The following is a 24064-nucleotide window of genomic DNA, read 5'->3' on the forward strand; positions in this document are numbered from 1 at the left end:
TTTTTAATTTTATAAATGTTTGTTCACTGCCTACTAGGTGGTAGACACCTTTCTAGGCATTGGGGTTATAATCATGAACAAGACAACAAAACAGACATATCACTCGCCTTCATAGAAATTAAATTTTAGAGGATACAATTAACATGCAAAGAAATGCATAATGACTTTTCCTTCTTCTTCATTCATCTTTGCAAGTTCAATCCAACTCAAACTTTGAGTTCATCTCTGAGGCTACCCCTTAACAAAACCTGGAGTAATGTTTTTGGACTTAACATTTTCATATTTAGTAATCATACACTGGTTTTGCCTGCTTAGTGTCCATCTCCCCTTTCCTGGTAGGAGGACCCTGAATATCCCTAGGAGAATTGTCCCTATGTCTCACTCTCAATGCGTGTAGATCAGGTGGGGTTCCATCCTGGCTCCAGGAGTGCTATAGAAGACATCACATGCTCCCAGACATTGTGGAAGTCCTGGCCTATTAGTGTAATTCCATATCCAAAGGTCACAATGATTGACTTATGCATAACCATGTGACCCAAGTTTTTGCAATCAAAGCAAATCCAAGGATTTATGTGGTAGTTTCAGTGTACAGAGAAGCTTCCTGAGGTCCTTTCCAGGGTTCGTGTTTAGTGTTATCCTATTTCAGAAAGGCTTTAGAGGTGACTGAAGGAAGAAAAATGTTATTTATATTCTGTCAGAATGTTGTCCCTTTGTTTATCAAAGATCTTTCTGACTACTTCTACAGAACAATTAAGAGAGGGTCCTGCTCCTTACCCTGTTGTTTCTCCTTTTCTGGACTTTGAAATTGAGAGCTTTACAATTAGTGAAAAGACTTTGGCTTATATCCCCTCCAACCTGAAGAGAGGCTTTGTTAGATATCCCCTTAATAGGGTGAGAAGGAAGACCTTCCATCTCCCCTCCATGTTAGATGTAACACACTCTATACCATCCCAATGTCAGAAAGAGACGGTCATTCACTTCATTAATTCCAAAGTCCAATTTGTGAGTCTGACAACACCAGTGAGCAGACAGAATTTAGTTGTATAGTTTGTCTATGGTAGCAGACATAATCAGAAACAATGCCCTGTATTTGAATAAGTTCATTTGCCTGAATATGAATATGTTTGAAATAGGAAGGCCATACTTTCTCTCTAAAGTGCTTTATAACATGTGGAGGTGGTTATCCCCTACGTGAGACAAGGTATTTATATCTATCTTTAAGCATGGGTACTCCCTAAGTATTTCTTTATCTTAGCTGTAAGGTAGATGTATTCAGAAACGCATCATGAGACGAAGAAAATACTCTTTGTCCATTAATTTACTCATGCATTACTTACTAAAAATAATTACCAGGCTCCTGCCATATGCCAGACACTTTTGTAGACACAAGAGGATACAGAGATGAGCAACACCTTTACCATTTTTGGTGACAGTTAAGCACCCATCTAAAAAGTTGTCTTTAGTGTGTGCCGAAAAGTGTAACTCTCATTCCCCCCACACCCCCGCCGCGATATGACCGCTCCACCCTAGAGTAGAAATGGAGACCAAGCACTTGAAGATCTAAATCAAGTCGAAAGCCCAGATTGTGGGCGCGGCAGGACCACGGAGAGCGCCGCCGCCGAGGCCTGGGCGGGGCCCTGAGCTCGGGTTCCCGGGGCAATGTTTGTCTCCGCCAGCAACCCCCAGGGGGCGCTCGCGCAGAGGTTTCGGAACTAGTCTCTTGCCGGGTTGCTGGGTGCATGGGTTTCGTCAGAAGGTGGAAATCTCTCTGTGAGAAGCTGCCATCTCCCCGCCACCCGCTCATCCCCGTCTCTTTCTGCCATCCTCCTTTCCTTCCTCCCTCGCTCCACTCCACTCCCTCCCTCTTTCTTCAGTATCCTCCTCTTTACTCTCTGAGTTAACTGAGAGCCGACCTGCCACCTCCAACATTTTCACCCTCTTCCCCCACCCCCATCACCGAGAATGGAGTCAGGGTTTCCGGAGAGACCAAACTCTGCTCTCAGCACCTTTCCCAGCCGTTGCTGCTAAACTGACCTCGGAGAACGAGAGGGGAAGGAGGTGCGACGCCCCTTACACCACTACGTAACTACACCACCAACCACCTCCACTTCAAAGTCGGATTTTGCATCCTGGGGGCGGGACAGACCTGGTCCCGGGCTGAATTCTCTCTCCACTCTTCGAGGTTGGCACACCCAGGTAAGGAAATGCCAACTCTTCATTCCTGTGTTCCTGGGGCACTGCGATTGCAAAGTCTGTTGGGGCTGCTGTGTAGCAAGATCAACTTTTGAGATGCACTGCTTCTCGCTCACATTTGCTTGTTTGTCATTGCTGTTGTTGTTTTAAAAAGCAGCAGCAAGCAACGTCTTTAATCTGAAGGAACTTCCATCCCCTACCTCTCGCCTTCTGACATACACCCACCTCGCCCAGGTGGGGTGGGGCGAATGGAGTTGGGGAGAAAGACCGCAGAGGGGAGGGGACAGCAGGGCGCGGGTGAGGAGCAGGTCAGGGAAGTCCCGAAGGCGAAAGAAGGGGTACCGTTTTCAAAATCGGGGAAGGGGAGGGGAAGGGAGTTCTGGCTGAAGTTGCAGCTTCCTCTCTGACAGTGAGAAAGCTGTGGGACATTGTAGTCCCTTCCAATGGCTTGACCTGGCTGCGGTTGGATTCAACCTCTCAACCTCCTTCCCCACACTTCTTACAATGAGGTTATAATAATATTTAGTTGCCTCTGGGACTCTCAGTGTTAAAAACTAATGAATAGGCTTGCAAGTGCTTTGATTCAACCCAGTCCTTTAGCGCTTCTTCCTCTGTTGAATAAAGTAGCCAGAGGGAAAGGGGGACGGCCGACGGGGGACGGGACTAGAGGGACCACTGAAACCAACCCACAGCTGAGTAAGTTCACGACCCCGCGTGGTATCACAGACGCACGAGAACTGTTAGGGCTGAATCCAGTGGAGACAATTAGGAGGTGGTCCACGCCAAGTCAAGTGAGTGCTGATTATCATCCGGTGAGGAACTGGCTAAACCCTGATGAAAAATGCTCCTCCTTTATCTTGGAGTAGGTGGGCTTTAAGACCCTATTTCCCATTCTATGTTCCAAATCTGACCGCGCCACCGGGACGCCCCAGGGCGCCTTGGCGGACTGGCTTTCAGCCCCAGAACCTGCCAGGCTCCAGGGAAAATTCACAGGCAGCAGAGATGATCCAAGGGGCCCAAACTTATGAAGGGCTTGATATGGGGGGTTGGGAAATGGAGGGGGGGAAAGGTGAGCAGAGTAAAGCGAGGGCGGGCTGGGGAAGGGAGAGTGCTCTGGGAAGCTTTGCAAGAAAAATATCTGAGAACCTCTCCCTCTCCACACATACACACACACACAGGATTTCAGTGACTTGTGGGAAAAGGTGCTTCAGCACCTTTATATCCTGTATTCAAAACTATGCAAAACCAACTCTTCATCCTCTTGCTGCTTTGCCAGGGATTTTAAAAGCACTGTTACGGTTTTTCTTGGCTCACTTGGTTTTGTTTCCTGACCAGCCCTTTTGAGCTGTCCAAGGTACTTTAATGTGTTCTCTTTAAATGAAGCTAAACCCTGCTCATTCACGCGCGCGCGCGCACACACAATTAACTTCAAACGAAGTGTTCTTTTCTTCCTACTCTTCTATTCCCTTAACAACCCCTATTCTCAAAGGCCTTTGTGTTTTATTTTCTGCTTTATATCAAAACAAACAAACACCCACTTTCCTATGACATAGGTGCTTTGAATCCATGCCAATTTTTGTAGTTAGTATGCACTGGTTGAACCACGTAGCATATCCCCCCAAAAGCCAGAGGCAAGCAAAAACTTAATTGGATGCCCTTCAAGTTTAGAAAGGTCCCATTTCTTTTTATTAACCAAAAGATAAGATGAAGCTCAGCATGGCTATGGCTGTGATTAGATAACTTCTGATATTTTCATTTACCTTACTGAGCTGCTGCTTCTAGGCTGAACTCATTTTATTCACCTGCCCATTTTTAAAGAGAGACTGACAAAGTCACTCTGGCAGGTCAGGGCTCAGAGTTAGTCAAAGGTTCTCACATGTAGAGAAGTGCATAAAATAGAGGGAGGGCTGGAAAATGCAGTCAGAACACCTGTGTTAATAGTGCATGCTAACAAAGGCCAACATTTTCTCAATTATCTCTCGTGGGAAGATTCTTATGGTTTTAGAGGATCAAACTCAAAACACATCAGAATGAGGTGATTTTTCCATTAACATTACATAAAAGGATATATTGGTCTATAGCAATAGTAGATGTTTAATCCTGGGCAGTTTTGTATGATTGTGTGAGAAGAGATTGCCTGTAATTGAATCAAACCTCTACTTATGTGTTAACAAGTAAAAACTCCCATGGTCATCAAACTTATGCCTTTCCTGTGAGTGGTCAGCCTTGTTTTTATTCTCCTGGACACAGGCCCAGCATATTTGACTGGGAGAAGGTGCAGATGGGGTACAGTGACTTCCCAGTGTGAGATAGTTGCTTTACTAGAATTTCTTTGAAAATAGTTGCTCTAAGTTGTTTCTCAACTGTAAAAAGAAATTAAAAGGCTTCCTGTTTATCTCCAGGTCTCCAGTAGCAACATGACATTTTGCTTGAATTATTGGTTTGTCTTAAGGGGACCCTGGTTTTAGAGGTTTTAATTAGAAGGTGTTTGTTCTAAAGTATATCTTAATCTGCTTGCGTATTTCTGATTAAAAATAACTCATTTCAGTTAGTAGGAAGTAAAGATGTTATCTGTTTATAGAGAAGTTTTATGTAATATTCAAAAAATATAGAAAAAAGTTTTGATTCTTTTTAATAATTAGATGATTTAAGCCCATTATTATGACTTAAAGCCTTGAGGTCATACTGACTATAAGAAACAATCACAGACCAAAAAATGGGTGAATGGTGGAATCTTTATTTTCATATGCATTTGAATGTTTTGGAATTAATACTGAACACATTTATAAGGTTTGCACCATGCTTTCTTCTGACTTCACTTTGAAAATTCTTTGAACTGCAACACTGTAGACCATTATGTTACCTTTATCCATATAAAGAAAGGATCTTTTCATTTAGAGATGAACTTATTGAAGATGAGCAGTCAGTGTTGTGTGTAATCAATGCTGCACATTTTCAGAGTGGGCTGAATCCAGAACAAAGAATGATGATATCAACTTGGCTAATTGGTAAAAGTCTCTACACTAGTTGGGAAAAATCACTTCATGCATCTTTGTATTTTTAAATCAGTGATGTGCAAGAAGATCTGTATTCCATGCACTTTAAAGAGAGAAAGAGCTAAATTTGTGTTCCATATTTGATCTTTCCGTTTTTGTCTTGTTAATATTTTATTTTATTTTATTTTATTTTATTTTTTTTTTTTTTTGAGACGGAGTCTCGTTCTGTCGCCCAGGCTGGAGTGCAGTGGCCGGATCTCAGCTCACTGCAAGCTCCGCCTCCCGGGTTCACGCCATTCTCCTGCCTCAGCCTCCCGAGTAGCTGGGACTACAGGCGCCCGCCACCTCGCCCGGCTAGTTTTTGTATTTTTTAGTAGAGACGGGTTTCACCGTGTTAGCCAGGATGGTCTCGATCTCCTGACCTCGTGATCCGCCCGCCTCGGCCTCCCAAGTGCTGGGATTACAGGCTTGAGCCACCGCGCCCGGCCGTCTTGTTAATATTTTAAAAGAAAAACAAAAACCCCTGCAGATCCATGCAGTAACCCAAAGTCATATTTCCTTGGCAACAGTAGCCAGTATACTAGATTTACAAAACATCAAAATAGAAAAATTTAAATGCATTCGAAATAAAATGTCACATAGTTCAAGACCATCCTTTGGTGCATTAAAACTGATCTTCCAACATGTGATAATAGAGTTGCCTTTCTCCTGACTGAATGTAGATGGCAAAGAATATATTACTGATTTTAATTCTTTTTAAGATGTCTCCAAAATCTTATAATATTTTATTTTGAAGGAAGCACATTACGATAATAATTTAGGCTGGGGTTACACATCCATTTTTTGGATAAAGTATTTATGTGAAGGTTGATGGTAAATCCAAAAATCAAGCACAATAAATGGGTTAGGTAAGATGCATTATCTTTTGTATGTCATTTGAAATAGACAGTCTATAGTAAGGACTCAATTAGTGTTAAACTCAAGCAGTGAATATCTCCTAAACTTGTGACTGCATGATAAAAACATAGTAGTGCCAACATATACTTTCAGGGTTCTTTTTTCTGTACTAGAAACTGCAGTTATGTGGGAGCTTTCTGTTTGCTGTATGAACTACTAAATACATGTGATATATTGTATATATTTTCTCCTAAATCGGCATATCCTGGGACGTCCTTTATTTGTCTGCTGTATTCTTTGGAAACCCTCTTGAGAACCATCAGCTTTTAGCTCAGTAAATATTGAGGGTTGGAAGGCAAGTCTTGAAAATAAAGTGATAAGGATGCCTTCTTTGGGAAACTTTATTCCAGTAATATTATTTTAGTCATAGGGCTGGAAGAGGAGCCCATTTAAGCTGATCTGTGATGGACTCATCTCTAAACTGTGAACAGCAACTTTCAACAGTGCAATATTTACCCAATAAGTGTGATTGAAATTGTACAAAGTCATTGTCTGCAGCCATCTCTGTTAATGCGCATGTTCTATGACTCTCAGAACTGGAAGAGAGCTTGGGGATCATCTATTGACTCTAGCAATTTAATTTGACAGATGTGGAAACTAAAGCTTAAATAAGTGACTTTTCAAAATCACGAGATTCATTCAACAACCCTTCTGATTACTCCCCTTATAAAGAAACTCAAGTTCCCTGGAGATAATTACAGCAGTGGCGCCAATCTCTGGCACCATGTGCACTGCTGATCTTTATTAAGTATGAGTTAGGGATGATTGCGGGGGTGTCTCCCACCTCCATTAGAGTGTTAGAAGGAGTAGGCTTGGGACTTATTACATTGCTGTCTCTTGGAGCCAGTGAAATATTTACCGGATAAATGTGATTGAATTTGTACAAAGTCATTGTCTGCAGCCATCTCTGTTAATGTGCATGTTCTGTAAAAAATTGCTCATGCATAGACTTAGCTTTCTATTTTAAATGTCACAACTGAGTCGATAAAGTAAACAAAGAGATTTTATGAGTGTTTATAGTTCCAGGAACACACATGGGAATCCTTTATTCTGTTTTAAATTAAAGCTTCATTCAAAAAGAACAAACTTTCTTAAATGTTGCTTTTACATCTTTGGCTCAGAACACAGTATTTCTAACTTTGTTTTCCTTATTAGGAAACTAGAGAAATTTCTCCTTGGAAATGTCAGGAGGGAAATACAGTATTTCAGATTAACTCTAGAAACCTCAGGTTTAAGGTTTATTGACCAGAAGACCTCTTTCTTATCCAAAAAGTCCAAAACCTCTGTAGGACAATTCATTGCACCTTGAGATAGAGGAGCAGCAAAATCAGGCTGGCAGGATTCCAGGGCAGGGCAAGCCCTAGGAGGTGATGAGTCTAGAAGGATGAACTAGAGAGAGCTGGCGTTAGACTGGACAATCGCTAGAGGGCGCCAGAGCACCGGCGGAGTCCACCTCCGGGAGGCATAAGCAGGGCTTCTAGGATAAGGAATGGCGTTTGACCCAACCCCAAGACATGGCCTGGGGTTATTGGTTTTCCCAGGTGCATCTGACCGTCCCGCCCGGATTGCCTCGCGGCACAGAGGGGACAAAAGGTTTTGCCCTGAGCATCTGGTGGTCTCTTCCAGTGCCTGGTTAGCTTCTTCCGTGACTGGACAGTCTGACTGCTCTCAAAACTCCTCGTGACAGGTCTTTTTGGGGTCTGATTGCCCTTTGTTTCCTTACATTTGGACCTGTTATCAGAAGAACTCTGAATCCAGAAATACCTGGTTTAAATCTGGGCTACAGTTTTCAAGATACAGGTATTTGGGTGAATCACTTAACCCGAGTATTAGGATCTGGAAAATGGGGCTAGTAATTGTTGTAAATGTGAGGTGTTTAGAAGCGTCTGACGTTTTAGTGGGTAGATAAATGCTACTTACTGTGCCCATTCTCTTGGGAGTTCTCCCCAAACTTCATCCTTTTCTTTTTTAAGTAATAATATCTTTTACTTAACACAATATTTTAAAAAACATGTAACCAATATAGAGATTATTGAGATATTTTACATTCTTTTTTTCTAGTACTAAATTTTTGAAATCTAGCATGTATTTTTATACTTATAGCACATTTTAATTGAGGTTTGCCACATTTTAAGTGCTTAATGCTCCTATGTGGCTAGTGGCTACCTTACTGAAACAGTGCAGATCTGTAAGAAGAGAAAAATTACTTTCACCATTTTTCCTTGTTGTTAAAGGTTAGCAATAATATATACAATGCCTGGCATACAATAGGAGCTAACACAGGTTCACTGTGATTATTATTTGCTATCACTATTTTATTTTTAAATGGGCCTCTTCCCCCATCTCTTATCCCTTTCCCCATCTCTTACCCCTTCCTGCTCAGCAGAAGGGTCTCATTCATCTATCTGTTGAATAATAATTGGTCACAGCATTTATGTCAAAAGCTGTGCGAGGCAGTGGGGATAAACATAAAAACTTGAGGGGCAGGCAGACTGGTGAAAAGAAACATTGAAACTGTGGTGTTAAGTGTGAGGAGAAAGATGAAGAAATGATGCTGGGTAAGAGATAAAGGAGACATTTGGTTTGTCTCAAAGGACCTGGGCCTTTATAAGTCCTGTTACACTAAGGTGTTTTTCCTCTCCCTGTATTTCAAGGAAGCAGGTGGACAGAAGGTAATTTTGAGGGAGAAGTGGAGGGGTGGCGTCTCATTCAGTAGGCACTTTGATTTATATATATTCTTAACAGTGCTAATAGAGATTCTCAAATCTAATCAACTGGCACCATGCCCTGTATGTGGTAATTTCATCAATATCATGAAATAAATGCCTAAACAACTGACTTAATTCATTTAAACAGAAAATGATTTGGAAGAAAATGTAGTAGAAACATAACCAAGAAACTTTACCATTAAATGATGGGCTTGAAACAATCTAAATAAGAGCTCTGTTTTAAGAATATTGAAAGGTGTGTTTCACACAAATATCCACAAAAATGAAAAATAATAAGGGCAATAGAATGGCCAAAAACAATGCTTTATCATTATCATTAAAGACAGAGAAGACTTTTAATATGTTAGCAGCTACAAGCCTTGCAAGATGACTGAGGTGATGTCTTTGTTATCTTTGGAGCAGTTGATTCGACAGGTAACTTAGAGACATAAATCTCTGTGTCAAAATGGAAAAGTCAAGGAGTTTTGCACCTGACATTGTGCTAATGTGAAACCAGGGGTGGATACTTTTGATCATGTGTGTTAACGTTATCTGGCCAGGTAGACTGCAGAGCTCCTGAGAAGCCATGGTCAGATTTCTTTTGCTTGGTGCCATTTATGTCCTGTGACTTGACTGATGGTGAATCATGTTGGAGAAAAGGTGTGATAAGAGGAAAAGAGTGGAAATAGTTGATTTTTTGGCAACTAAGAACACTCATGATAGCTCCTAACCTGATTTAATTTTTAAAAGGTGGGAAAATAAATGCCTCTTATGGAATAAGAGAATGTGAGAACTTGGCAATCCCATAAAATTATGCACGCCCCTCCCATTTTCCAGATAAGAAAAAAGAGACTCGGCAAGGTGAAGTGACTTACTCAAGCTTGTTGGTGGCCGAGTTACACAAGTGAGAATAAAGGCTTCCTCCCACCTGGTCCTGTGTTCTTCTCTGGCCCATGCCATACCACACTACCCTTTCCTCTCCACTTCATGCTTCAAGGGGTCAGGACTCTCTCTGTCTTGCTCACAACTGAACCCCAAACAGTGCTAGGTACCTAGCAGTTGCTCAAAAACTTTTGATTGACTGAATGAACTAAGCTGTTTCTTTCTTCCTCACGCCTATCAGGAAATGTGCCAAGAAATCACTGGGTTGCAATGCAGTTTGGTAAAGACAAATATTTGTTAAGTTTTGTTGTGATAAGGGCTTAAACTTTAAAAGTAAATATACTTAGCTTGAACACTAGCTCTGACACTTAATAGCTGTTTTGCTTTGGGGAAATTACTAAACCTCTCTGCCTTATTTCCTCATTTGTAAAAAAAATGGAGATTAAACCATATATATAAGGTAGAAGATAGGCCTTGACTCATCATATGTATGCACTAAATATTTTGTTCCTACTTTCCCAACCTTGCTCTCCATCCTTCCTGAGAAGATTTAAAGTGAGATATAGTACTTCTTTTAAAAAGTAATTTTAATTTTATTTTAGATAATATGCATTTATCTTGCAGAAAAAGAAAATTATTTAATTATATAAATATAAATACATATACAGGTCACTAAGAGTATATATTCTGTGGGTTACATATTATTAGTACTGTTTTATAAATAATTTGGTCAGTGTCAAAGCACTGGCAACTTGGGAGGAAGAGGAACCACATTTAGGGTATCCCTATTCCAATTCCAAGACCAGGGCACATTTATCCAGTCCATGCTTCACATGATCTTTGTTTCTTCGGCTTGGATTCTCCAAGTTGAAGTTAATTCTTTTTATCATATCCTCTTATGGCCTGGCTATGCTTCCGCCCCTGCATTGTGTACCTTGTTAAATGGTTATTCATAGATATGACCATGTCTGTAGCATGTTGCAAGCTTTTCCAAGTAGCAGCTGTATATCACACTTCTTGATATGACTCCAGAGAACCTAGAACTTTTTTGGCCCATAGGATACTCCCTCTGTCACTCTGGGTGCGTCTCCATTCCTTAGCAAATATCCTGCATCCAGGCAAAGCATGCTTTTAACTTACTCAAAATCTATTCTACACCTGCTCTCATTTATTAAAAATATTCTTATTATATTTTGATTGTTGACTCTTTATCATATAATCCAATTAATATATGAAGTTATATAGACATATTACTACTGTACATAGTTGTATCTGTACTGCAACATATATTGTACTTCATGATAAATTTCTAAGATTTTTTCAAGGATTATTTTGACTATGTGTGTGTTGTAGTTTATGCATTGACTTTAAATCATAGTCCTCACCTCAAATGTGCTCCATTATATTTGCAAGACTATTCTGTGTGTTGTATATAGGTAGGTAAGATTGTTTATTGGTGAATGGTGTAACTTTTAAGTCAGGAATTCCTAGGTTTGAATTTCACCCCTGCTTAACCTGTTGAAGCTCAGTTTTCACAGATATAAAATGAGAATAATGATTGTGTCTATGTGGTAGGCTGGTTGTGAATCTTGCTGTCACTTGGAAATTACTCAGATTGCAACCTTTATTTGCTGGTGGCATCTCTCACAAACTGGAGGCTTATTAGTAATTAATCACCCTAATGGTAGTGGTTTGCTGTGTTGCAGGGGAACTGTGAAAATTAGAAGTGTGTTTATGAAGGTACGGTAGATATCAACAACAAAATGTATGCTTTTCATAGCTACTGAATCATTTACCCTTCTTCTCCCTTTTCTCCGCTCCTCTCTCTCTGTTCCTACTCACAAATTTTATGCCCAGCCACAAAAGGTGACTCAAGGGTTATGCTGGAGTTTCTCTAAGATAAAACTTCCTCTGTTTCTGACGGTTCCAGCTTCATTTCAAATGAAAGGTATGTTTAGTACTGGCCCCAGGAACACCACCAGAATACAAAATCAATCATTCCACCCTACAAGACCAGCAGCAGAAATTTATTGTATTTGACTTTGTTTCCCCTGCCCTTGTCCCAAAAGGATCTTAGGTTGCCAGCATCAGACAACGTATTAGGTATCTCTCTGTTATAAAAGTTTAAAATGTTACTGGCGTAAAATACTATCTTCAAGCCATGGTTCTCAAACTTGAGAATGAATCAGAATCTCAGAATCTCCTGGAGGGCTCGTTAAAACCCAGAGTGATGGGCCCTTCCTCTGGAATTTCTTACTCAGTGGGTCTAGGGTAGGAGTTAAATAATTTGATTTCTAACAACTTCTAAAGGTGATACTGATGCTACTAGTTTGGACACCACACTTTGGGAACCAATGCCTTAAATATTTACCTTATACAGACAAGCCATGAATTTTCTCTCTGTGGTATCACTGAGAACAGCATTAGTGGTAAAGAAAGGGATCTGGCATTTACTGAGCACCTATGACATTTGCCATCTGCCAGGTACCTTACGGGGCACTTTATACACATTATTCTATTTCAGCCTCACAGCCACCCTGTCAATCAGTTTATGATTATTTATTGAAACCTTATCATGCATCATGTAATGTGCTGTGCTAGGTTTTGGTAATGTGGGATTAACAAAACAGACATAATTCTGACCTTCTGGATATTATGTTTCAGCAAGGAAGACATGCTTGAGCAAATAATTATAAGGGTGATTAGCCTGATGTATAAAAAATGGAAGACCAGAGAGGCCAAGTAAATTGGCGGTGATTACACAGCAAGTGGGAGACAGAGGAGACAAATAAAACCCTTAAAAACCATTTTGCTCCAAAATGTAGAGGCCTTCCACTAAAACACAGGTGCTCAGACTTTTGATCCACAGGGTGCTTTACACTCTTAATAATTATTGAAGACCCCAGGGCTGGGCGTGATGGCTCACACCTGTAATGCTAACACTTTGGGAGGTCAGAGTGGGCAGATCACTTGAGGTCAGGAGTTTGAGACCAGCCTGGCCAATATGGTGAAACCCCATCTCTACTAAAAATACAAAAATTAGCCCAGCGTGGTGGTGTGTGCCTGTAATTCCAGCTACTCGGGTGGCTGAGGCAGGAGAATCTCTTGAAGCTAGGAGGCAGAGGTTGCAGTGAGCCGAGATCACGCTGCAGCACTCCAGCCTGGGCAACAGAGCAAGACTGTGTCTCAAAAAACAACAACAACAACAACTACAAACTGAAGACCCCAAAGAGCTTTTGTTCATGTGTATTAAATCTATCAATATTTACTGTATTAGAAATTAAAACAAAGCAGTTTACCCTTTAAGAACTGCTGTACCAGACCCATGCTGCAAATAGTAACGTCTTTTCTAGACTCTGAACCTGAATATGTTTTGATAATTTTTGTAGCCATCAAAGATGAGAATCTTCTCATCTCCTCCTAAACATTTTTTTTTTTAAATCCAAGGGCTTCTTTTAAGCTTTAGCCTGTATGTCTTGTGATAGTGACTTGCTAAATAAAAGGCTGATCTGCTTTGGAACTGTCTTTTGAAATATTTAAATCTTTATTTATTTTAAAAAGCAACAATTAAAGTATCAATCACGGCCCAAACTAAGATGTAGTGGCTTTATTATCCCTTAAAGGATGCAGCTGAAGGCATTTTTGGACGATAACAGCTCATAAAAGTTTGTGAGCAGCATTGTGTTTGAGTTCCTCTGGGTACACGGTACTGCAAGGGAAGCCCCAGAAAGTAGGCTGAGGGATCACTTCTGCTGCCTCGTTAAACCAAGAGAAAAAAGATGAACGATTGGACTCAAGTGCTTGAGGCTTTTATATGATGTTGGCAGCTGAGTCATGGGTTAACGATGGAAATACTGCCCTTTCCCCTCATTTTAATTAGTTATCTAATGGGAATGAGAAGTTCTATAGATATTTTCTCTTGGTGTGTAATGGTCCGTGGTTGTTCAGACACTTGGATGCTCTGGCTGACTCTGAATGCTTTATAGCATCATTAAGTTTAACTGAGTAAAATCAACTGAAAGGGAGCTGACATAACTCAATGTGGTTCTCAATGGGTGATCAATGAACTCAGATTTCCTTTTATTTTTATGGAAACAAGTGGATGAAGGGGGCTGCTGCAGTAAGGTTAGAGTGATTATTTGGATGTAGTGAATCCTTGGATAAGAAGTTAGAAAACAGGGAATCAAACAGTTATCTGACATCTAGATCACTGGTTTGCTGACCAACTTTTAAAATTTTTATCCAGATATCTGACATCAGGCACAACTCACCACCAAACAAGTCAAAAAAGTGCAGATGATCGTTTGTCATTTTAGTAGAAGCTGAAATTCACTGTGAAGGATCTCTGCCAGCTGATCTCAGGTAGCATGGATTTTTTTTTTTTTTTTTTTTTTGTATAGCATCTTTGTGTACAGAAAATACATTTCTGGAGAGAAGCACTTGCAGGAAGATCCAGGCATCAGTGATTGTACTGGCAAGTTGTGCCTGTTTCTTTTTTGTTTTTTTTTTTTTAATGTCACATCAAGCAAGAATCTGTGCTGTCCCATGAGGGGCCATCTCCTGGGAACTCTTTGACCTGAGTTTCTTATTCTTTATAAAGTTGTGAGTTACTTGTCAAGAATTCTCAAATTTTGACTCAATGATCCCATGTGAACAATACATATTCTCACTCTAAATGATGAACCCTGTTGGTTTCGCAGATTGGTAGGGCTGCTTTTAAGAACTCCTTTTTTCTAAAGCAGGCACAAACAGGGAATATAGGTGGGCCTATTTGTTCCTTACTCACCTACCCCTGCCCAGGGATGGGCTCAGGGAAGACCAGACCTGCCTTCTGATCCTACATGTCCATGTCTGCCCTGTATTTGACTTGCCAGCCAAGCGAAGCAGTCCTGAAATAGACTTGCTGTCCTCAGCAGAAATGGTTGATAGCTATTTTCTATGGGGTTGAATAATAGGGACCTGCCTAAACCCACGGGAACATCATCTTCCCTATGCTGGGGAGAAGAGATAATATCCAATTTGGGAGACCTGGTGCTTGGTTACTTAGATCGAAACTTCTATTCCACTTTGCTTGGATGATCAGAAACAGTTCTATTTGTGAATCCAATTCCCTTCCTGTGTTTTATGAATAGCTAATAGCTGGTTACAAAGTTTACTTCCTAAGATCCTTGTTCTGTGATTTCTGTCCTTTATACATACATTTTTAACTTCTATGAATGGGGAGGTTTGAGGTAAAATAAGATCTGATTAAGAGAAACTTGAAATCTGCAGCCCAAAAAAGGTCATTGTCAAATGAGATCCAGTAGAGTAGGGATCAGCAATCTGTAGCACATGTATCAGCTGCAGTATGCACACTTTTTTTCATAAATAAAGTTTTGTAGAAATACTGTCATACCTGTTATTGCACATAGCTTCTTTGACCCTATAATGTCAGAGCCGAATAGTTGAAACAGCAACCATATGATGTGCACCGCCTGCTATCTGATTCTTGACAGAAAAAGTTAGCCAACCCCTGCATTTGGAGCATATTTTTATTTGACCATCTCCAGGAACCTATATAGGAAACATATATAGGTTTCAAAAAATCCAAGGGATTATTATTCTGAAATATGAGCTATGGGCCAAATAGCTAAGTAGTAGAACTTTGTTGCTATGTATTGTGAGGATCTTGCACACAGTAGGTACTTGTGGCGTGAATGATTATATATTTCTAGATGAATGACTTATGGTGTGGGTTCCACTTACCCATTTATAAAATCAAAGTATTTTATTTAATCTCTAAGGATCCTTCTTGCATGACCATTCTACATAATATTAGCAAGAGAGGTGATGAGGCAAATGTAAACGCCTTTGATTCTCTGCATCCCAGCGTGCCAACGCGACAGCCACAGTCTCTTGAATCACCATCAGTCAGATTCATTTAGCATCAGCTGGAATTATTAGGCAGGTACAAAAAACATGACCATCTGCTGTCACAGTGCTATCAAGAATCTTACCTGGAGAGAAACAAGGGGATTTAAGAGTTGAGAGCATCAAAGTTATGCTTCGTGCTTGTTCTGAGTTGGCTTATGGAGGTGGGGTTGAAGAACATACTGTTTGTTGTTTGTGTTCAGCAGCATTTGAGATTTCCTCGTGTGTGGGTGCAATCTTGGGCGTGTTCCAGGTGTGCAGGGCTAGGGTTAACAGCATCCTGTGATGAGCTGCTGTGAGTGCCTTCACTCATGTACCAAAATCATAGGTGAAAATCACACTTCCACTGGTTTCCAGAATTATTCTTTAGGGAGTTGGAGAGCTATGGATGAATTGCTTGGTGGGGCCGAGATGATGGTGATCACCTAGCTCTTATTGTCCTCCTTGCATCCCCCAGGGAAAAAAATGTAAACCATGTGATCTTGAAAGAAATGTTCATGCTCTGTGATATGAGTAGGGTAGCTGACTCCCAATTCAAAGCATATACTATGCCACCCTGCAGGAACTGGAGTTCCCACAGCCCCCCTTTTCTGAGAAGACAGCTAAGGTTTCTGTCCGCTGTCACAGATTTGACCCCATGGTCACAGATTTGACCATGAGGTTGTCATTTATTAATTTAGACATTTTGGAGGGAGGCATGCTGGCTCTGCTGAGGTGTGAGCAGAGCCCCAGCCTCAGCCTCCACATCAGAATTGCAGGCTGCACCCAGAGTTTTCCTCTCAGGCACTCCAGCCTTTGGGAGTGCTGGGATTCAGAGGGAGCAGCCCTGCCTGCCTCCCATCTGTGGTAAGTAACTTACTCTCTATGGCAGGATGGGATGGCTGAGAGCAGGCAGGCAGTGAACAACCTGGGGCTGAGGAGGGGGAAAGTCCTTCACAAACTCTTGGCTCCCATGTGCAGGACGCAGGCTACTTTTTTCCATTTGGGAAGAGAAGGGTAAGAGGAACAGGATGGGACTGACACTGGCATGATGCAGTTTGTGTCCGTTCTGACTCTTGAAACTTCAGGTTCCAATTTGGAATTGGTTTGACTTTAATTTAGAGAGCGATGATGGTGGTGAGAATGTGCTTAATGAAGTGTCACAAGTTTAAATGGCCTTTCCCAGCTGACACAGGCTGTAGGGCTAGTGGGCACGGACAGATAGACAGATACAGGAATGTTGCATAAATAGACTTTTTCTGGTCCTCTTGGCTGAAGGGCAGCCTTTGTTCCTTTCTTTTTGTTTCTGACAGTTCTAATTCTTATTAGAACTTTTGAGAAGCATTATTCAAAAAAAAAAAAAAAGCAGAGGGATTGCTTTTTGATCTGCAAATCAAAAGCATGAATTTGGTTAATATTACATTTCAGTAAAGTGGCATCATTGCGTCAAGGGAGAGCATTATGGTGAATTTTCCTGAATGCTCAGTTTTTTATCAGTTGCTTTTATTATTCTGTTTTTCAAAGTAAATGGACAAACTATAACTATATGATTGTAAACCTTTCCTATTCCTGTATATGTATATCTTTATATGTCTCAATAATGTATATCATCATTCATCAAATTTATTTTTCAGATGCATTTTGTCACAGATTGATGCAATACTGTACCTATTAATTTGAATCAAATTTATTTAAATTTTAATCTAAAACAATAGCTATATGACTATTTCTCCTACTCACCAAAGTGGGCTTAAATTTCATGTGCAATCAAGGTAGTCGTAGTGTAGAATTTTTTTTTTTAATAAGAGATGGGACTGTTTCTGCAGCTCGGAAGTGAAGATGCTAATATTTAGTCTCACAAAATTGGACATAATTTAAAACTTTAACACACTTTCTTGCCTGTTTTATTTGTAAATATTGTTCCTGGCTTTGAGAACTTCAGAGCTTTTCCTATTTTTTTTTTTTTTTTGTTTGCTTCACAACTCCTTAGGAATGTGCAAATGGAAAGGTAATAAAGGAAAATATTTTCAAGATAAAACATGATTCATAAAGGTGACAGCCATGCCATATGTGAAGAGTGATTAACAGCTGCAGAGTCTGCAAACAGCTTTTTAAAAAGTTCTTGATAAAGTAGAGTTTCTCATTCTTTCACGTTTTGGTGGTCGCTCAAGTGCATCGCCCTGATTTTTCTAAGCTTCATTTTATTCTGTAGCAATCAAATCACTCTTCAGGTCCCAGCAGCGCTATATTAGGGCTTGCTTAAATATTTCACGTATATCCCTGGTTATTCTTTCAATGATATTTTCAATTTCATGACAATGATGTGGTATATTAAAACCATAATCTCCTCTAAAGCTGCTCATTTTATTTCTGTAGCATGAGTTTGGATAGGCAGATGTGAGAGCATTTCCAAGTCTTGCCCATTTGGAACTGGTTTGCTTTAATTTAGAGAGTTGTGATGGTGGTGGAAATGTGCTTAATGAAGTGTTACAAGTTTAAATGGTCTTTCCTAGCAGACACAGGCTGTAGAGCTGGTGGACACAGACAGATAGACATAAAGATGAGGTGTGCTAGGGGAAGAAAGTCCCTACTTCAAAATTCAGTTGTCATTTTAGCAAAATAGGTTAATTCTAGAAAATGCATTTTCATGAAACTTAGTTGGCAAATTAATCAATCACTCTTTCTGATTAGCAAAGCCCTGATAACTTGCTTTGCTTCTCCTCAGGAGTACAGGATAGTAGTTTTAAAATATTGTTCATGCCACAGTTCTCTTGAAGAATCTGCTAAAACTATGAACTCTCTCACCTGAAAAATCAAATTCGCATAATTGTGTGCATCTGATTTCGGGGGTTTATGGACATCCCTAAAGCATACAACTTCTTTTCCCATCAAGAACTCCTTCTTGGTCACAGCAATAGATGCCTTCTATGTGGCAAACTTCTTTTTTAAAAATATATACATTAACACACACTGTGGCATTTCCATTAGAGGGAAAAGGGAGCAAATGGGGACGTCTTAGGTAGACTCTTTTTTAGGATTACCACAAAGAGTTGTGCATTTGCCAAGGTTTGGACATCCAACCTTCCTGTGTTGTCTGGGGGCACACTATGAGTTGAGCATCTGGGTCTTCAGGGGTGGGCAGAGGAGGAGTGCTAGCAGCGCCTCAGGGAGTTGGCAGTGAGAGAGGCATGGCTGTATGCCAATGAGTATCCTCAAAGGTTCTCCCCTGCCCCCACCCCATGGAGCCTCTGAGCCCCGATTTCCTGTTGGGCTGCCCAGGAAGCCGGTGGGCTGAGCATGTCATGTGATGTCTTGGCACTAATAAGAGGAGAAGGCCTCCCACTGTCACTCCTGGTGGAGGGCAGTGGCATCCCAGGCTTTTGCCCAAATGTCCTTGAGTTCTATACCCTGAGCCTTGAAATGCAGCTTTTCTGGGGCTGACTTCCCAGGATCGGTGGTGCTGTCCTTGCAGGAGATGGTATTTGCTAGCCAGTGAAGCACCAAATCAGCAGTGAATGTGGTTCACACACAGCTTTACGCAGGTGCATCAGCAAGCCTGGAACTAGGTGCTGGGTGCCCTCTAAGACACCAAGAGCTATTTTGGAAATAGAAAGTGAACAAGTATATAAAAATGGAAGATCCAGAAATACAAGGGTAAGACTTGTCCTTTATTCCTTCTTTTCCTCTTTTTTCCATTTTCCCTACTCTTCTTTTCATCCTATCTTCTACTCCTTTTTTATCTTTCCTTCCATTTTCCTTTCCATCCTTCCTTTATTCTATTCTTCTCTCCTTCTCTCTCTCCCCTTCTCCCATCTTCTCTTCTCCCATCTTCTCTCGCTCCTCCCTTTTCATCTCCACTGTCTTCTCTTTTATCATTTCCTTTGGTCTTTTCTTCCTTTACATCCATCTGTTCTTTCCTTACCACCTTTCTTCAATTCAACAGACATTTTCAGTTGCTTATCAGGTACTGTTTCTTATTAGCTTGTGTGGAATTTTGTTTCCCTTTCCTTCACAACAGGTCTACCTTCCGGCTACTGAGGGACATTTTTGTCCTGCATCACCTTTCCCCAGCTCCTTCTTTCTCCTTTGCTTGTCTTCCTTAGTCATGTGATCGGCTAGCATATATCGAACACCTACTGCATGCAATTTGCTGCCTTAGAGAAAAAAATCTAAAATAGTGATGGACTCCACTCTCAGGAAGGTTAAAATTAAATTTAGGAATTGAGGTGCACACATGTGAAAAGGCAATAATATGTAATAGTTACATGATGTCACCAAACAGGAATGTGAGATGATATAAGACAGTGTGAACATGACTGCTAGATGAATGAAGGTGAAGCATTTTGAGTCCTGAGAATGGACCAATTTGTGAGATGGGTGGGTCTGAGAAAGACTTATAGAGAAGGAGTGTAAGCTAGGTTTCCAAATAGAATTTTAACATTCAGAGAGGAGAGAAAATTTCAATCCAGGAATTGATGTAAGTAAAAGTGCAGTGGTCTTCATTTTTGTAACCCCAGTTTTTCAAGGTAAAATTCCAAGGGAACCTGCTTTCCTCTCTCAGGGTTCCTCTGACTTCTTTACTCCCGGACACAGTTTCCCCCAAATGCCATTTCTCTTCAGCTGGTGATGGGCTCAGGGGAGCCAACTAGTCTATCTCAGACCCATTCTTGATCAGTAGATTGGTCACTTTGTGTTGCAGGCAAAGACCTGCTGGCAGTGGAAAGCTCAGTTGAAGAGAGAATGTTGAAATGTGAGCCCTAGATTAGTAGTTGAAATTCCAGTCTTTAATTTTTGTAAGATCTTGGGTAAGCCAAAGCATGCCTCTGAGGCTAATGGTCTGACATGCTGGATATCTCAGAGAGCCTGGGAGTCAAGAATTTTGTTTGGAATTCCTAGGGTAAGTGGTCTAGTATGATTGAGTTCAATCCAGGGTATAACACCTGGCATGCTAGTGAATCTTTGCTTGCTTTTTATTGCACAGCTCAGGATTGAAAGAATCTTAGAAGTTATCTTGTCTTTGACATGGTCCAATTATATAGGCCTGGAAAAGTCTCCCATTTTCTTACTCATGTACATTTAACCTGTGTTTTTGGATATTTTCATAGCAAATGTATGGCTATAAGCTGAAACGAATTCAAATCATATTGTTTCAATATTCCCAATCCATGGAGAAATATCTTATTTTCCGGTGCCTGAGAAGCCCCAGTTCTAGGCTTACGTCTGAATCTTTTGTGGAAATGACTTGCATAAAATCCGGCTGAGATGCTGTGTTGTCAGCCTAGCTGTAGAAGTTGAAGATTCTGTTTATTCCCTCTGAGGCTGGCATTTCTCTGTGATTGTTCCATTTGATCCCTTCAATGGCTTAGCCTTATCAGCAGCATCGCTTGGGAGATATAGGTTCTTGAGGTCCCCTCTGCTTGTGGCCCTTTGATTTTTGTCCACAAGTAAAGAAAACAATCCTTTTATCAAATATTTGCTGGCTGCTTAGGATACACATTTCTTAATTGGTACGTTTTGACCAATTATTGAAAAGTTTACATTCCGACATCATATCGTATATGATATATGTGTTGGGTGTGTGCGTGTGTGAGTGTGTATGTCTAAGGAGTTAGAAGAAAGGACTCCTTTTCCTTCTAAGGACAGCAGTTGATTCTTAGAGTCTATTGGAGCTTTCCTTCCCTTCTTTTATCAGGTGAAACTTGGTTGAAAGGGTTGCCTTCTAGCAGAAAGGAAGGGGGAAGATATGCCTGCTGGTAAATGTAAGCCTCGCTGTATGCTCTCCTAGAATGCTGTTGTCAAAAGGAAATTTTGGTATTATTTTATTTAACTCTCTCTGTTATAAATAAGAAAAACCTAAGCCCAGAGATGTGCAGTAATTTGAGCCCAATTATCTTTGCAGCAGATTAAAGATAAACCAGGATCAGAGTGTAGCTTCTTTGACTCTCTGAAATAATTAGATGCAGAGAATCTTTGCACCCTATTATAAAAAATATGTTAGGCAAAGAATGGAATGATAAATAAATTATATATTTGAGCAGCAGAATAAATCAAACAGTTTGTTCCATATTTAATTGGAAGTGATTTAACAGAAGTTAAAAAATGTTTTAAAAATAAGAGATAAAATTGTTTTTAAGAATACAGAGATATTTTACAAAAATAATAGGATCCATTTTTAAATATTCTTGGTTAAACAAAAGTCAAATTTTTTCCACATGACTTTCTCCTGATGTGATATAATGACTTTGGAAGTATATAATACTAAAATAATTAAAAGCTATCCAATTGCTCAAAAACATTAAGTAACTATTTTTTTGAATGACAGAAGCCAAGAACACAATATATTAAAAGACAATAGAAATATAACCCTCCTTATATATACCATGGAATGCAATTAAAACTATAATTAGACTACATTTTCTACTCCCAAATGTCAATGTTAAAAAGAACAAAGAGAGAGATTAAAATAGTGTATATAGTTTAAAGCATTTTGACAAAAACAGAAAGAAAAAGGAGAATAGAAATAATCTGGATACTGAGGAGGGAAAAATCAAGTGGTCTAATGAACAAAATCATAATTTCTAGCCCAAGCTTGGTAGGGCCTCTTTCTCTCCCTCCTCCTTCTCAGGTGACCCTAGCCCTTACCTCAGTCACTAGAAAAGTCAGGGAGCTTGTTCCCTGCCCTTCTCAGAAGCAGGATCTTGGAGAGAGGAAGAGATGAGGAGTGGGGGTGGGAGGAGCATTGGGGAGGAGGAGGCTGGCCCAGGGACCATTTGTTCTATCCATGTCCCCTTAGGGAAAGGGTGCTCCATTCCTGGCTGTAGGCATATTCCCAGGGCCTTCCAGCCTGCAGCTATTGAAGGAGAGACTTTCTTTACAGAGCTGTGGACATGTCTTCCAAGGCTCTTCACTGGCAGCTGCCACTCTTAGAGCTCAGTTCCCTTTAGGAGCCCTCAAGAAAGTGTAACATTCTCTATGTCATGGGAGAGTGGAGCAGGAGGAGTTTACTGATAATTGTGCACAATTTGGCTGAGCTTCAACTCAGACTTTGTTTTTTTCCCTCCTCTCAGAGTCATTACTGACAACCCCAAATACTTATTGATCACCTATATTGGTTGCATTATTGTAAGCAGCATTACACGAAGTTAGGACCATAGGCTCTGGGGCTGCCATGCCTGGGTGCAAATCCGGGATCCACCACCTCTAGCTGCATGATCTTGGGCAAGTTATACCATCTCTTTGTGTCCCAGTGCCACTATTTGTCAATGTGGAATAATAATAATACTAGTTCTCCACTCATAGGTTGTTGTGAGGTTATTAAATGAGAAGGGACTTAAAACATTTTGAATAGTGCCTGACATTGAATAATTATTCCCAAAATGTTAGCAAGTATTATATTATTCTAAAATACTAGGCAAGGGTGTAATAATATTAACAAGTATAAAATACCATCTTTACATTGGGGGAATTATGGTCTAATCTGGGAAACTGGACACTTTTTAATTATGAAAAAAAAAAGTTGACCTTGGCTCTGATAATTAGTAAATGAAGAGTTGTGATGTCTGAAGATATATTGTGAAGAAGTTGTGATGTCTGAAGACATCATGCCTTCCTGCTGCTGTCTGTTGGTTATGGATGAGCAGAGGTTTCCTGTTTCCCAATAAAGTGTAAAGCATGTAGTCAATGTAGTGACTTCCAGACCCTAGTCCTCTGAGAAATCCTCCTTGTGTTTTATTCACTCCTAAAAACAACAACAACAAAAACAAAACTTATGGTTATTCAGGTATAATTCAATGTAATTGCCTAAATAAATACAAGATACATGAGTTCTTTTTATTTTTATTTTTATTTTTGAGATGGAGTCTTGCTCTGTCACCCAGACTGGAGTGCAATGGCGTGATCTCGGTTCACTGCAACCTCTGCCTCTGGGGTCCAAGTAATTCTCCTACCTCAGCCTCCTGAGTAGCTGGGATTATAGGCATCCACCCCCATGCCTGACTAATTTTTGTAATTTTAGTAGAGATAGGGTTTCACCATGTTGACCAGGCTGGTCTCAAACTCCTGACCTCAGCTGATCCACTCACCTCAGCCTCCCAAAGTGCTGGGATTCCAGGCATGAGCCACTGTGCCCAGCCAAGATACACAATTCTTAAATATGCCGCTGTTATTAGGACCTTCTCATTGGTGGTTGTCTTTTTAGTATCCCAAAGAAATGTAAAGGAGACCACCTGACTAGCAGACTCTTGGTTTATTAATGTCATAGTACTCAGATGCCATGGAAGCTAGTGTTCAAATATATCTTAGAATGAAGCATCCATGCTCCAGGTAAGTCCCTTTTCTTACTGCATTATATCTTCTCAGTTTAATTTTCTTGTCAGCTTAATTACGTCAAGGGTAGAATCACAGGAAGCTCTTCCCGCCATTGCCATCTTACATGCTAAT

General features: G+C 40.4%; 1 protein-coding gene across 1 annotated transcript in view; it reads left to right on the plus strand.

Annotated features, from left to right (window-relative positions):
- Positions 1–1682: 1682 nt before the first annotated feature.
- Positions 1683–24064, plus strand: part of CPNE4 (copine 4) — a 526733-nt gene continuing 504351 nt past the window's right edge. The window contains exon 1 of the mRNA XM_033212672.1: positions 1683–2196. The gene's annotated coding sequence lies outside the window, so the exon portion shown is untranslated. The remainder of the gene's footprint in view (positions 2197–24064) is intronic.

Source organism: Trachypithecus francoisi, unplaced genomic scaffold (genome assembly GCF_009764315.1).
Source record: "Trachypithecus francoisi isolate TF-2019V2 unplaced genomic scaffold, Tfra_2.0 Lachesis_group0, whole genome shotgun sequence".
Lineage (NCBI taxonomy): Eukaryota > Metazoa > Chordata > Mammalia > Primates > Cercopithecidae > Trachypithecus > Trachypithecus francoisi.